Consider the following 17,836-nt stretch of genomic DNA (forward strand, 5'->3'; position numbering starts at 1 on the left):
AAAGAAAATTCCTAAGATCTAAAATTAAATACAAGTGGGCTAACGTGAAATATGGTAGATAATGTAAACGAAGCATACGAATATTATTCCTATATTTATTTTTCCTAGGTTTCCTAATTAATCCTATATTCCTAAATATGCAAGTAGTGTGCCGAGCACTCCTTTTAATTCAGGCCTTTTCCCAAGTTATAATAGTAAATTTAATACGCAATAGACTAGAGCCATTATTGTGAGTGAGTTAGCGAAATAAATTATTTTCTCTCTCTATTATGAACGCCATGACTCGAGTTTCCCATGATAGATATTTAAAAATTGTGGCTCCGAGTGTCGAGGAATGTAGATTATGGAATATCTCTAAAACTTAGCCTTCCTGTTGCGACATAAGTGCGATAGTTGGAAAACAGCAAGCAAGAAAAAAACTTATAACAAACTACCGATTTTGCAGTTACTATTGGTCCAAAGGCTCTAGAAGCCACGTGACGATTGGCAAATTGATTCTCTTCGCAATAGGAGAAGTTTCTAAATACAGTAGTGGGGATCCACAGTCGAGAGACCAGATTACGTTCGGAGGACACTTTGCTAGGAGCACTACGAGAGTAAAGTAGTCATTATTTCGCCCTTTTTGGGCAGTTTAAGTTTATTTCATTAGTTAATGTAGGAGCTAGTTTTATTTTTTATTAAAGTTTAAATTTTCTAGTAGTGCCATGTCCTGAAAGGTTAATTGTGTTTCTTCATCATGTGCAATATTGTTTCTTCAATAACCGCTAAGGTACGTAAACTAGGTTAAATATAATTTAGGGAAATTAATTAATTGAAACTTCATCAAAAGATTTTATCACAAAGCCTGTTATTTTTCAAGTTAATAATATTAAGTGAGAATAATCCTTTTGATTTTATTAGTGATGGAAGATACTTATAAATTTTTTCTAAAGAAGTATAGAAAGTTTTCAGTTACGTTACATTGAGTTATTGTTTCTGGAAATATATTATCGTAGAGTATTGCTGAAAGTCAGGAAGATAGCCTTTAAATTGAATGAAATTTTAAGATTATGTTCATATTGAGTTTATGACATTTTATAATTTTATATTTTTCAGACTCTATTTTCTTATGTCATTAGGCTTTCGAATAATTTAGTAAATTTTATGATAGAAATCTTGATAGACAAAGAAGAAAGTTTTTCTTTTCCATGAATTAATATTAATAAATGTTGGCTAGCGCACAAGTTTCCAACAATACTAGTCGAGCTACTATATGAAAAATTATATTTGATTTTGCAAACCAAACGAAAAATATCATATAAGTTAGCATCATTTCAATCTGAATTATTCCTTTCCTAAGAGTATTATATCAATTGATATAAAGTTAACATCATAATTAATGAAGTATTCATTTTTCTAAAAGCATTATATTAATTTATTACGAGTGTTTTCATGAATGTTGCATTGTATATTAATGACACTCTGGCAAGTAAATTTGTTTTAAATCTGTTAAATTTTGAGAATGAAATCAGAACGTCAAGATAAAATCTAAATAAAATAACAGAATAAACTCCTGTTTTAGCTTTTGATGAATTGTAGGAAGAGTTAGAAATTAATGCTGTAATACATTTATTTACAGCGGTTCATGTGTGTCCCCAAACCAACTTCTTGTACTTCCACCCCTTTGGTTCCGCAACTTTATGTAACACCACTTCAAGACACCCGTTCAGACGACAGGTCTAGGGATGTAAGAGGACGTCGCCGTCAAGCCAAATTCAACCGGTAAAAGCTCACCGCCAAAAACAAGGTACTGTAACCCCGACGATAAACCAAAGTACAGACCAACGAAAGTGCAGTGTAGTGAAACAAAGGTTCATTTGAGAATGTCAATCAAAAGTGGGGATTCAAAATTATTATGAAATGGGTTATATGGGTTACTATCGACGAAACTTGGGTTCAACGGGCTTTTCTTTCTTGAGTAATTCCCTGTTGAATGAACTTGTTATTTGATGACTGATATTGTTTGGTTTTGTGACTTATTGCTATCTAATCGGGGATAGTAATGCGCCCCCGAATCAGATGAAGAATGTCACCAAAGTAACATGAAATTGTTGTTTCTGTTGTTCGATTTTAGTTGCCAATGTTTATTGAAGCTGTTTGTATTTTCCTATTATTTCAAATTGTAGTGTTATTCTATAGTATAAACCTATTAAATCAGGCAGGGCAAGATTAATTGAAGTTTTCTTGACTCTAGCCCGTTCATCTGCATGAATTAGGTATGGACTCAGGTATTCTCTAGATGTGTCGGCCTATTTCTAAATTCTAAATTTTATTCGAAATTATCTTCTTTACCATCTTTTAAAAAGCGCAGGCACCCAACTGCGCCACTGCTGCTGAATGTTTGGCGGAAGGCACAGTAGATAGTAACATGAGGATTCTACCCCACTTTCGGATCAATCATATTTCAACAAAATTTATGTTTATTTCAATCAATTTCATCAAATATAGTCTAATTTTAATGAATTTGAAAAATAATGTGATAAATAATAAAATTCAAGTATAAAATTAATAAATTTTTCAATCATAAAAAAACTGTTAAGTATCAGAAAATTTTTTGAGTGACTTATTTTTCAACAAAAATTGGAAAATATCATTCAATTTAATTTATTAAATAAATCAAGAAAATTGATTTTACTTGGAGATCAAAAGTCTCCATTTTATTGACTTATTTTGTTTTTTTAATAAAATAAAACAAAATATGATCATATTTTCCTTTCATCTCCTATCCTTACTTCATGATCTGTACGCATGGCCTTTTACGTGATCACTATGATAATCACACGACGATTTCATCATGATGAAATTTTTGATACAGATCATGAATAAGGATATAGGATGAAAGGAATTTGGGGGTTATTTTTTTTTTTTAACCCCCATGAGGATGACTCCTAGGTAGTCTCATAGATTTTTAGTGAAATACCTACTTAAGATATCCGTTGGCCCATTGGATAACAGTTCAGTAATTCCTGACATTTACTATGTCTCATAATTAATGGGAGACATCTGGATTTGAACCAGAGTCTCCCATTTATTAGTCAAGCATTCTAACCACTAGACCACTTGATCATTTTATAAATTAGAATTAATTCTTAATGTTAAGTTTCAAATAATTTTCATTGATCAAAAAAATTTGGTCCATTCCAGGATTTGAACCAGAGTCTTAAGCGTGACAAGCAGACATGCTACCCACTACATCACAGAGACTTATAGTAACAATGCTATTTGATTCTTGATCTTAGCTTACTTTATTATGATTAATTAGATTTATGAATAAGGTTGATCTTATTAAATCTAATTTAAATAATCTAATTATTTAACTTAAAATATATTATATTAAAATATTTTAATATAAATTCTTTCTTAATTAATATTCATGAATAAATTATTATTAATTAATTATTAAGATTCATGAAAAAGGTTGATCTTATAATCTAATTTAAATAAATCTAATTTATTAACTTAAAATATATTTATATTAAAATATTTTAATAATAAATTCTTTCATTAATTAAGATTCATGAATAAATTATTATTAATTAATTAATAAGATTTATGAATAAGGTTGATCTTATTAATCTAATTTAAATAAAATCTATTTATTCAACTTAAAATATATTTATATTAAAATATTTCAATAATATAATCTTTCATAATTGATTCATGAATAATTATTATTATTAATTATTAATTAATTAAGATTCATGAAAAAGGTTGATCTTATTAAATCTAATTTGAATAAATCTAATTTATTTAACTTAAAATATATTTATATTAAAATATTTTAATAATATAATTCTTTCATTAATTAGATTCATGAATAAATTATTATTAATAATTAATTAAGATTCATGAAAGGTGATCTTATCAAATCTAATTTAAATAAATCTAATTTATTTAACTTAAAATAGGATCTAATTCATGAACTCAATTAATCTAATAATATTCTTAAGATTTATCATTTTTAAAGAATATTATCAAGAAATTATAACAGAATAATTTTTCAATACCTTAATTTTTTTCTCTTATGAATAGTAATTGAAAATCATGAGTGATCAAAATAAAATCTATTGTAAAATTTGTGATGTAATTTACAAATAATTCAATTTTAATAGACATTTAAAATCTAAAAAGCATCAAGTTAATTCATCTATAAAATATAAAAAGTCTTAGAATTAAAGAAATGGGCTGAAATGAATCATATTCATGATTATGATAGATTAAATGAAAAAGCATTATTAAAAATTAAAGAGGATTTTAAAATCAATGAAGATAATTATCAAATATTAAATTTTGAAAAACTTAAAGATATTGGAAAGAAATATGATGTTAATAATTTAATAATTTAAGTAGAGAACAACTAATTAATAGATTGGAAAAAATTAAAAAATATCCAAAAATTTTAAGGTTAAGAAATATAAATTATATTAAAAAATTAGCTGAAGAAAATAATATTAAAACAAAATAAATCAAAGAAATATTTAATAAAAGAATTAGCTAAAAATATAAATGAATCATCAAATAATTATATAGTGGATATTAAAAATATAAATTCTAAGAATGATTTATTCAATAAATATATACTTAAAGTTTCTCCTGAAAGTAATAATATTAAAAATTATTTAGAAATTTGTAGAAAAGATTAACATCAATAATTGAAGAAAAATTTAAATTCATAAAAGTATGAAAGGTCAATTGAATCTAGGTTGCACTTATGAAAGAAATTCTCCAACAGATAATACAATTCAAAAAACCATAAAATTTTTTCCAGTAATAACAGATCATATTTTAGATATAAATGAATTTATTGATAAACAATTTGAGAAAACTATTTTAAGAGAATCACAACATCAACCTAATGCAGGATCTGGATGGTCATTAGTTAGTTGTGATAAATTAATTTTAAAATTAAATAAAAACAATTCATTAAATGCAGGATCATATATTGATTTACCAGAAAAAATAAAAAATAAAAAAGCATGTATTAATTTTATAATAAGGATAATTATTGTTTTATTTATTCAATTAGATGTGCAATTGATATTTTAATGAAAATAAATCACATCATCCAGATAGAACTACACAGTATATGAAATACATTCATGATGATATTTTTAAAGGATTAGAAGTTCCAATATCATTAAAAGATATTAGAGTTTTTGAAAAAAGAACTTTTAATAATTATCAAAATTATCCAAAAATGTCAATTAATGTTTATACTATTGATACAGATAATGAAAAAATTATACCATTACAAATTTCTGAAATTTATGATTATGAATTGGAAATTAATTTATTATATTTAAAAAAGATGACAATTCTCATTATTGTTTAATAACTGATATGAGTAGATTATAAGTAAACAAATATCAACCATAAAATAAAAAATTATTTGTAGAAGATGTTTATCACATTTTCATTCAAAATAGATTAGATGAACATTTAGAAATTTGTAAAAATTTGAAGCAGTTAAACCTATTATGCCACAAGAAGGATCAACAGTTTATTTTAAAATTATAATAAAAAAATTGAACATCCATTTGTAATTTATTTAGATTTTGAAAGTATATTACAAAAAATTGATCATTGTAAAAATAATCCAAATAATTCTTCTACAACTAAAATTCAAAAACATATTCCATATTGTTTTACAATTTATTTAGTTAATAGAGCAGAAAATATATTTTATAAACCAATTTGTTATAGAGCTAAAAATGAAGATGAATTAGAAAAAATTCCAGAATATTTATTTGAAATTTAGAAAAAATTGCTAAAAAAATAGCATACAAATATAATTCTGAAAATCAAATTCCAATGGAATTAACTAAATATGAAGAAATAGAATTTCAAAAAACTAAAATTTGTCATATTTGTGAAAAACCTTTTAATGATAATATAAATTATGAAAAAGTAAGAAAATCATTGTCATTAAGTGGAAAATATAGGTGCAGCTCATCAATTTGTAATTTGAATTTTAAACTTCCACAAACTATACCTATTTATTGTCATAATATGAGTGGATATGATACTCATTTATATATAAGAGAGTTATCTAAAAATATAAAAAGGTAGATCTTATAGCTAATACTGATGAAAAATATATTAATTATTCAGTCAAATCAGGATATTGTTATGAATTTGGTGAAGATAATAAACCAAGAAAAAATATAAAATTTTCATTTGTTGATACATTCAGATTTATGGCTTCATCAATTGAAAAATTAGCAAAATCACTAAAAAAGAAGATTGTAAGCATATAAATAATTTTATAAAAAATGGAAAAGTTTTAAATGAGATTATTAAAGAGAAGATGATGAAGATCAAATTTTTAATATTTTAAGTGGTAAAGGAATATTTCCATATGAGTTTATTGATGATTTTGAAAAATTAGAATATAATAAAATTTTAGAACAAGATAAGTTTTATAGTTGTTTAAATCATGAAGGTATAAATACAAAAGATTATTTACATTATAAAATGGTATGGAATAAATTAAAAAATAAAAATTTAGGAAATTATTCTGATTTATATAATATACAAGATGTATTATTATTAGCTGATATATTTGAAAATTTTAGAGATTGTTGTTAAATAATTATAAATTAGATCTGCTCATTATCTAACAGCTCCATCATTAGCATGGGATGCAATGTTAAAACTTACAAAAATAGAACTAGATTTAATACATGATTATAACATGTATTTAATGATTGAAAAAGGAATTAGAGGTGGTATTTCACAATGTATAACTAGATATTCTAAAGCAAATAATAAATATATAAAAAATTATAATCCAAATAAAAACAAAATTATTTATTTTATATCGATGCGAACAATTTATATGGTTGGGCCTTATCACAAAAATTACCATATAAAGATTACAATTTATAAATTCAGATATTAGAAATTTGGATGAATGGGAAGATATAATTAAAAATTATGATGAAAATGATGATGTTGGATATATTTTGAAGTAGATTTAAAATATCCAGAAGAATTGCATGATAATCATAAAGATTTACCTTTAGCTCCTGAACATTATAATAAAAGATTATGTACAACTCTTTATGATAAAAATAATTATGTTGTTCACATTAGAAATTTAAAATATTATTTAGAGAAAGGTATGATTTTAGAAAATATTAATAGAGTTATAGAATTTAAACAAAGTAATTTTATGGAAGAATATATAAATTTTAATACAAATATGAGAGCTAAAAGTAAAAGTGATTTTGAAAAGGACTTTTATAAACTTATGTGTAACAGTGTATTGGAAAGACGATGGAGAATGTAAGAAATAGATTAGAAATAAAATTAGGTGATGAAGAATCGTCATACAAATTTTCTAAAAAATCTAATTTTAAAGGATTCAAAATATTTGATGATGATTGTATTGCTACACATTTTCATAAACAAAAGGTTAAATTTGATAAACCAATTATATTGGATTTTCAGTTTTAGATTTATCTAAATTATTAATGTATCAATTTTATTATGATAAAATTAAAAAATATGATCCAGATGCTAATTTATTATACATGGATACAGATAGTTCTTTTTAGAAATGAGTAAAGATCCTTATGAATAATAAAAAATAATCAAAAAGAATTTGATACAAGTGATTATGATAAGAATCATGAATGTTATAATGATAAAAATAAGAAAGTAATTGGAAAATTTAAAGATGAATTGAATGGTATACCTTTAGAAGAGTTTTGTGGATTAAGATCTAAATGCTATAGTTATATGTTTTCAAATAATAAAAATGAAGTAAAATGTAAAGGTATTAAAAAATGTTTATTAATGAACAAAAATATAAAATTAGATGAATTGGATGAAAATACTAAAAATAGATACATAAAAATGGAAAATTTTAAGAAATGTTTATTTGAAGATAAAGAAGAGTATAGAGAAATGAATTGTATTAGAAGTTATAAACATGAATTATACACAATAAGTTTGAATAAATTAGCTTTAAGTTCAAAAGATGAAAAAAGATACATATTAAAAGATAAAATAAATACTTTACCATGGGGTCATAAAAATATAAATAATAAATAATTTTTAAAAAAAATTTGGAGGAATAAATTTTAAAAAATAATTTTTCAATAAAATGATTTTTTTCAAAAAATTCAATATTTCATACATTGAATATATTAATGAAGAGCTATTTAAACCAAATCCTAATTTTCTTTTAGCCCACATTGTAGGAGCAATAACTAAATCCATAGCTCTTTCATTTAAAGTAGCATCTTTTGAAAATAAATGATTTAAAGCTTGATCTTCTAATTTTTTATCAGCTATCCATCTTTGTTCTGGAGTTCTATTATTTGAATAAAATATATCATGTTCCTTACAAAATTCATCAGTTGGATTAATTCTTTATCACCTCTTTCTAATCTTTCTTTAAGTTTTGTTCCTGGACCACAGAAATTTGCACCTGGATAATGGAACTGTAAAGGTTAACTATTTATAATATCATTAACTAAACCAGATCCTATAACATTTTCAGGTAATAAAGACATACATCTAATTAAATATTTAGTACTATTTGGTGTATCTATTATTTCTGTAAGTATATCATTCATAAATTTAACTAAAGACATTTTTTCATTATGAAAACTATTATTTCCAGCATTTTCTTGAGCTGAATATAATTAAGTCTTTTAACTAATTCATTTAAATTATTTACATATCTATATTCAATTGGTTTATTATTAAATTCTAATACTCCAGATCCTTTCTGATTAATAAGTTCTTCCCAAATAGTTTTAACTAATTTCCATTTTCTACCTTTACTTGATTTTGGTTTTCTACTTTTTGGATCATTATTTTGAAATAGAGAATAAGTTTTTATCATGATGTTCTTATAATCCAATCATCATTTGTAAACATTATATTATGTTCTAAATAATCATTTCTAGTTAAAAGTCTCCATAAACCTTCTGTACCTTCATATTTTTCTTCATTTTCATTATATTCTATTATAATATCATCTATATCAACAGTCATAGGATAATTACCAATTTTCCATTCTTCAATATCTTCATCATACCAAATACCAAATTGTTTATCATGTGCTCTTGGTAAAAATTTTGAAGCAATTGATCCAATATTAATAATAGATGATTCCATAATTTTTTTCAAAGATTTATTAGTTTTAAAAGTTTCTTTTTCAGGTGTTATTGGATCTTCAATTGTAGATGTAGATTCATTATTATGAAAATCATTTTCATCTTCATCTTCAAATTGAATTTTTCGAAATGGAGTACTAACTATGTTTGGATTAAAAATTTGAATATCTTTTGAATTTTCAACTTTCTATCATCATCATTAATTCTATTTTCTTTTAAAGCATTAATAATAGGTTCATATTTCTTTTCTCTTTCTTTTAATTCTAGTCCTTCACGAATATGATTAGATTTAAACTCATCTTTAAGTTTTTTTTCTAAATCATAAACATATTTAGCTTTAGATAATGATATTTCATCATTTTTGGATTAATAATAATTCATCAAATTCTGCTCAATTATATGGATCTTTTTTAATAAGTTTACTCTTTTGTACAATTTTATCTCTTTCTTTTATTTGTTCTTTTTCACCTTCTTTGAATCTTTGTAATAAATCTTTTTCATTTGATTTAACTTTTTCAATCTTCATTTTTTAGATCCTTCATTATAAATAAAAATTTATTATTATTATTAAAAAAGTTAAATAAATGTTTTTAAACTTTTTAAACGTTAATTTTTTATAATGTTAAATGTATGTTTTTGAACGTTAATTTTTTAACGTTAAATGTATGTTTTTGAACGTTATTTTTTAAACGTTAAATGTATGTTTTTGAACGTTAATTTTTTATAATGTTAAATGTACGTTTTTTATTTAATATATCATTTTTCAACATTAGTTTATATTTTCCATCATTTGATTTTCTAGTCATATCTATTGTGATAAAACCATAAGGTTCATCCCAACATTTTTCACATAAAATTTGAAATTCATTAAACTCATTTCTGATCCTACATGATCATCATAAATTCGTTTAGTATAATATTTATTTGTCTAAAAATACATAATAAATTTACATTATTACTCTTAAATCTAGATGACAATAACTTTGACTTAGATAGATACATGAAATATTTTTATGTCTTCCTCTTATAAAATATTCTTTAATTTTTGTTTGTTCTTCCATTAAACAATCATCAAATACAATTAATGAATTTTCATAACATTCATCTATTGAAATTAAATCATCACAAGAATTATAGAAAAAAGCTATTTGAGTTTTTATTTTATTTTCAATTTTTTGATAATGTTTTTGTAAATCTGTATATGATCTTTGTTCTAGTGATTTACTAAAAACATAAAGATATAAAATTTTAAGCCACTTTCTTTTTTATAAATTAAATTTAATAATAAATTAGTTTTTCCACTACCAGAACTACCAATAATAATAGCTCTCAATGGATGTGGTAATAATGAATTATTAATTTTTCTTCATAAAAATTTGTTATATCCATTATTTATTTAAAATTATTTTATTGTAAATGAAATTATTAAAATAAGTGGTTCAAATTCTAAATTGAGATTACATCTTGAACATCCAATTTATATTAATGAAGAGGATAATTATAAATTAATATTATTAGGATTTTATTCTGATAACAATATTTATAATTTAAGAGAAGATGGTCAATATATTATAAAGAAAAGAAAGAAAAAAATTATAAAACTATTAATTTTCCAAAAAATTATTATACTTTAGAAAGAATACAAACACTCATAAATATTCATATGGAAAATGAAGATTATAATGTTATTATTAGTAGAGATGATAATAAAATTCAATTTATTACATCTCATTATCTATTTGGATTTTCAGAATCAATGAAAAATTTATTAGGATTAACAAAAAATGATATAATTTATCGTGATACATTCTATAATGAAAAAATTCAAAATTTAAGATCAGCTGATGTAATTGAAATACATTGTAATTTAGTAGAAAAGAGTCTTAGTAATCATGAAAATCATTCACATAAACATAATGAGAAAGAGTTACTATATCAATTTTTCATAATACAATTCGGGATCTGAAATTTCAATTCAACCAAATCATAAAATATTTGTTCCATTGAAAAAAATTTACATAAAATTCAAGAAATAGTAATTTCAATTACTGATCAAAATAATAATTTAATAGTAAATCCTGATGTAAATAATATTATTTATTTAGGTCTTGAAAAATAAAATATATAAAATTTTTTTATAATAAATTGTCACAAAGTGAATTTTTGTGACGGATGGAGAGCCGTCGAATAGTGTAAAATTAGCGAATTTATTCTGTTTTAGAATAGGAATAGGATCGACTGCCGGATATATTTTGTTAGATTTGCAGTTGTGTACATGCACATCATCACCATCGTCGCCAATCCCTATGAATTAGCAGCATTCGTATCATCAAAACGATAAGCGGCTACCGAGTCGGGTTGGTATCGTTCTTCATGAAATTTCTGGAATAGAAATATTGTTTGCCGGCCTGAATTAGTGTAGCAATTACTATCATTGTCATCATTTGCTGCACCCTTAACATCAGGAGCAGCTGAGTCAAAACCCCGTCACATGACCAGTGGCGTGATCGTCTTTTCAGACTCTCATTGGTCAGGAAGCTCTTTTCCCCCGGCCTCCTAATTTTCAGCGACCCGGTGCAGCTTCAAGAAGACGAGTGAGAGGTAGTTGTTCGGTGAACGGGTTCGTGTACGGCTGCGTTCCGAGCGGCGCTCCTAATAGTGGTGTATTAGTGGGTTAATATTCTATTCTGTATTTTAGTGAATGGAATATTGTATGTCGAATTGCCGACTGTATTTGAAGATAGAACTTCCTGGGGGATTTTCTTTCTTGTTGGTTATTTTTCCTAAATTCGTATCACTGGGGGTGAACGGGTTATCCTCGGTTTTGAAACCTGTAAGGGATCTCAAGTTTGTGTTACAAATAGTTGAGTGGGAAAATTTAGCTAGGCTCTTATAGCAGATTATTTTTGAGTACTTAATTTATAAGTCTCGACTCTGTCGCTTCACGACGTTTTTAATTATAATACGGGAAGTGGGAATCGGTTTGCTATTCTCCGTATCAGTATCCACGTCGATTCAGGTAACTGTATGTCAGGACTGGTAGTCCGTATATTTTTCCTTCTCTGTAGTAAGGTGGCCTTCAGTTTAAAGAGTAATTTTTCTCCATTGAATTTTTATTCTTGTAGGGAAATCCCTGTCCTTTTTGAGAATAGTTTTAATCAATTAATTTTTATTCTTGTAGGAAAATCCCTGTTCTTTTTGAGAAAAGTTTTCTCGATTAATTTTTGTCCCTGCAGAGAAATTATTATTATTTATAGTAAGTTTTCCTTGCTTGGTTTTCATACTATAGAGTGGCCCTGTATTTTAAATTCGCTTAGCAGTTTCTGACTTGCTGTAATACCTAGTAGGAAATTCCAATCATTTCCTTGAGAACTCAGGTACAGCTTGAGTTCGTCCTTGTCGAAGTTGGTAGACTGCGACGTCCTTTCTCTTTCTTTCTCTTCACTTTCCCTATTCTAAAATCCTTCTAGCTCTCAGGTACAGCTTGAGGACTTCCTCGCCGAAGTTTCTAGACTGCGGCATCCTTTCTCTTAATTCTTCCTGTGTTAAAATCCTTCCTGATCTCAGTTCCAGATTCGAGATCGTCCTAGTCGCGGGTTTTCAGACCCGCGAATCCTTTCTAAAATTCTTAGAAACCTGTCTTCTTTAATAGCAAATATTATTGGCTGGCTTTACCTGTGGAAAATTCACGAATTTTCCCGTGATCTCAGTTGCAAATTAGAGATCGATCTTGTGGTAGTCCTTAGACTGGCAATTACTTGGAAAAGTCTATTGAAATCTTTTCCTGAATTAGGAGTCTCTGACTCGATATTTTCCTTGTGGAAATCCTGGAAAAATCCTTTCCTACCCTGACAACGACAGACTGTTGTCTTCCCGATATTATTCTACAGACTGTGTCTGTGAAAAATCTTTTCTATCCTCTCATAATAGTCGACATACTGACTATTAATTTAAAAGCGTTTCGGACGATTGAGAGTGATTCCCATACCCTTTAGGGCAGTCACAGATTGGCCCTTAATAACCGGCGCGCAGTCATCAGTTAGCGCGGAAATCCTGTTTAGCAGTTTCAGAATTGCTGAATCCTTTCACAGCTGCAGGCTCGCGATCAGAAATCCTACACCTAAAACTTATTCTCCAAATTTTAATTACCACATAATTGAAATTGATATACTGTATTTAGCTAGCAGGTCCAGCTTGCTGAGAGCTAGAGCGCAATTCTCAGATGCGGATTATTGAGCAGACATTTATGCTGTAGAGAATAATAATCTTATTATGATTCTCTGTTCCCTATACCTATACCGTATTACCTCATACCCTGCACCCTATTCTCTATAGCTCTCACCTTAAACCCCATTGAAAACCTACATCCGGGCTTGCAGGTACAGCTTGCTCGCCGTCAATTCAGTTGGTTCAGATTGCGTACTACCTTTATAAATAGAAATTATTGGTAGGGATCTGATAGTCAGATCCGTCTCTTGTATAGGGTTATCTTAATCTCCCTTAACACCCACCCTGTATTCCAAAGGCCGAGGGCCGAATCGGCCAGAACCGGCACGGGCAAAACTCTTCCCCTGAAAGTAAAAATCTCGCGAAGGAAGCAGAGGGTAAAGAATTCAGGATAGAGGGAGACGTGTAGGTCGGTATCTCCAACTGTCAGTAGGCTACTGACCCCGACCCATATCCGACTTAGCTAGTCCGGTTGTAGCAAACTTCGCAATTATTAGGAAACCTAGAGGGTGGAATAGGTCATGCTAATAAATGAATAAGATATTGATGAGTTTTTTGGTGATATAATTAAAAGTGATACAGGACTATAAATCTGTTAGTGAATTAAATTTTAATTCACCAAATAATTATACAATTTTTAAATAGATCATGGAGACTCATTTTATAATTCTAAATTTCAAATCACTGTAACTGGTAAAGTAATCAAAAAAGTTGGAGGAGGTGATTATGAAGATAATTCAACAATTAAATTGATTGATAATTTTTTACCTATCTATTTTCAAGAATTGAATTGAAAAAACATAATACATTAATTGATTTTGTTGATTTCAGGAATTACAAGTACTGTTAAAGGATTAGTAAGTTATCATAATTCTCAAAAACAAACAATTAGTAATACAGGATTTGTTTCTGAATTACTAGTGGAAAATTTGAAATATTATGTACATTAAGTCAATTAGTTTAGGATTTTTTGATCATCTTAGATATCCAATGTCAAAGGAGGATTGAATAATATTTACCAGATCTGAAGATAATGATGCTATCTTTAGATGGAAGATACAACACAAGGAGCAATTGAACCACAAGAAGGAAAGATAGTTATTGAAACTTTTACATCGAGAGTCCCGATTGTTGAATTCACTATATAGCTAAAATTCTAATAATAAATAAATTAAAATCATAAGTGATGATAAAAAATTGAAATATGATTACTTCCAATGGCAGTGTATAGATAAAAAAGGTGTATTTGGATCAACATTTAGTTTTGATATTACAACTTCATTTAGAAATATCTATAAACAAAATTCATAGTTTATATGTTTACAAACTGATAAATTAAATGATCAAAAGAAAGATCCTTCAACTTTGATAATGTTCAATTAAAATGCTATTGTAAATTAATGGTAAAAGATATCCTTATGAATTGGAAATTTTGATTTTACTAATAAAAAACAGCTATTTATATGATATGTCTCAGAACTTTAGAAGAGTAATGTTTAGAGATGATGAAGTATATTAAATTATGATGATTTTATAAACAATATCCTATTGTTGTAATGATACACATTTACACCCTACAAATTTAGGACAAATAAAAGTGATATATTAATAGAACTTGATTTTTCAAATCCTGTAACAGCTCCAAATGTAATAATGGTACAATTGCATATGTTATTGTTTTTTCTGAAATGCACTTCCTATATGATATTTAATAGAAATAGTATTAATTGATTTAAATTTTTTTTTAATAAATGGATTTAATAAAACATAAAGTCAATTTATCAGAAAGACAAAAAAAAAATAATTTAGAATAGCACAAAGAAACATAAAACTATAAACAATAGGATTAAAATATGATCAATTATCATAAGGTGAAAATGAAATTTTATTAACTAATGTACAATATAAAATTAAATAAAGCTTTAAAAAATAAAAAAGGTTTACGATTAACATTATTATATAACAATTTGGTAGTGGATTATGAATGATTTATAACAAAAGTTGAAAATAATATACCTCTAGTTAAAAACTGTAACACCTTATTTAAGAAATGATTTAGCTCTTTAATTAAAGAAAACTTGTTCCTTGGTTACATACTCATAGATAGAGAACTTGATGATATTATTAAAAATGATCAAACAGGTAAAGGACTTAAATCTTTTATAAATAAAAATTGATTCAATTTATTCTAATTACTTAAAAAAAAAAAAAAAATAACTCCATTATCTATTAGTGATTTAGAAAATTATTCAAGAAAATTAAAATATTTTAAAGGAATTTTTATGAGAGTAATCTCCCAATTGATAACCATATGATATTGAATGTGGAATTATTAATTTAGATAGTATGTTTTCTACAGGAACACATTGGACTTGTTATATGAGAAAAAAATAATAATGTACTTTATTTTGATAGTTATGGAAATGCTAATCCACCATTAGAATTACAAAAATATTTATTGAATAATAAAATTTTATTTCAACAGATGAAATACAAAACGATTATGATCCACCAATATGTGGACATCTTTGTTTATATGCTTGAAATTATTTTCAGAAGGATGTAATTTAAAAATAATTTCACAAAAAATTTTTAATAATAAATATGGTTTCTTATCATTCATTGATATTTAATCAATTGGTGATGATATAAAATCAGAACAAAAATTTGAATTGATGAATTACAAAATATTATAAAAGAATGTAAACATAAAATTGATAATATAATGAAAGAGTCTATAACATTGGATTATTTAAAAAATTCTATAAAAAATTTAGATGATAAACTTAATGAAGAGTTTATAACAATGGTATTTTAAAAATTTTATGAAAATTTAGATGAAAAACTTAATAAAGCTATTCATATCTTATTTGAAAAACTTGATAAAAGTAGTATAGATAGAAATCAGGATACATATAATAATCTTAAAAATGAAATAAATGATAAATTAAAAGATTTTGAATCTAAAATTGAACATATAAATTCACTTTTAAATAAAACTTAAATATTTTTTTTAGATTTGAAATATGACTTTCCATTTCTTGATGTTTTTTCATATATGTTTAGTAATGAATTCATCACATACATCACATCTAACTTTTTCTAAAATTTATCTTTATTTTATAATAGTAATTCTAACTTTTTTAATATCACATTTTTACACCAACTTGATATATTATTTTTACAAGTTTTACTTTTATAAAAATTATCATGAGTTTTATCTATTGCACTTTTGAACATGTTTTCATGTATTCATTATTTATTTTACATCTTGAACATATATGATTTTTTATTTCATTTATTTATAAAAAAATTATAATAATGTTTTCTTCAATTCATCTTCATAAAAACTACCAATTATATCTTCATTATTTAAATCTTTCAATTTATATGTTATAGGATCTGTATAGATAATTTTATTAATAATAAAAATTTCTCTAGTCCAATTATTTTTATATTTATTCTCAAATGATTTTTTTAAATGATGGAATTCTAACTCTATCATCTATTTCAAATTTGGTTTAATAATATTATTTGAAGTTTTGAATTATAAACAGTATTCAATAATATATTCTCCTTATTCTCATCTACATCTATAGGATTCATTTTATAGTACTATGTTTAGTATTATTATATTTTTAATATGTTTTGTAATTCATCAATCCATCTAAAATTTTATTTATTTCAAAAATAATTTTCAATTTATTATTCAATGTTCTATTAAATCTTTCAATTATTGCACTTTTTTATTCATTTTCAGTATGATATAATTTTATTATATTTTTTAATAATTGATTAAATTCTTTATTTTAAATTCAAGACCTTTATCAGAATGTTAAGATTTGGAGACTTATGATTGACTTTTTAGTATTTTTGAGAATTTTTTCAAATGCTTCAGTTACTTCTAATCCATTCTTCTTTTTTAATGGTTGAACCCATACAATTTTGAAAATGTATCAATAACATTTGGAATATATTTATCCATCATTTTGTTCATGATACTTATCAATATCATAAGATCTATAACCCATAAATTATCAATTCCTAATGTTAAAATTTTTCTTCTTTAAATTTTTTTATACTGGTTTATGTATTTCAATAGCTTCAATTTTTTCTTCTTCCTTAGTTAAATTATTTTCAATAATTTCTTTAGTTACTGGTGATTTTATGAATTTACTTTTATTAGTTTACATACCAAACAGTAGCTGCTATTTATATAATCCATTACTAGTTTGAACTATTTCTGAATTCTTATTTTTAGTTTTCTTTTACATTTTTGACAATGAATAAGCTCATCCATTTATTTAATAAGAAAAATACATCCATCATCTTGAAAAATTACTTCATAATTTTTAAGATAATGGATTATGTTTTTATTAAATAATTTTTAATAAATGGAACAAATTAAAACATTCAATTCAACAGAATCATTTCAAGTA

The 17,836-nt window shown here is 25.1% G+C and overlaps 1 protein-coding gene across 1 annotated transcript in view; it reads right to left on the reverse strand.

The window, feature by feature from the left end:
• The window catches only part of LOC111045900 (protein PFC0760c-like), an 83,828-nt gene that overhangs the window by 33,303 nt on the left and 32,689 nt on the right, over positions 1 to 17,836 (reverse strand). The window lies entirely within an intron of this gene.

The sequence above is a fragment of the Nilaparvata lugens genome, chromosome 9 (assembly GCF_014356525.2).
Source record: "Nilaparvata lugens isolate BPH chromosome 9, ASM1435652v1, whole genome shotgun sequence".
Lineage (NCBI taxonomy): Eukaryota > Metazoa > Arthropoda > Insecta > Hemiptera > Delphacidae > Nilaparvata > Nilaparvata lugens.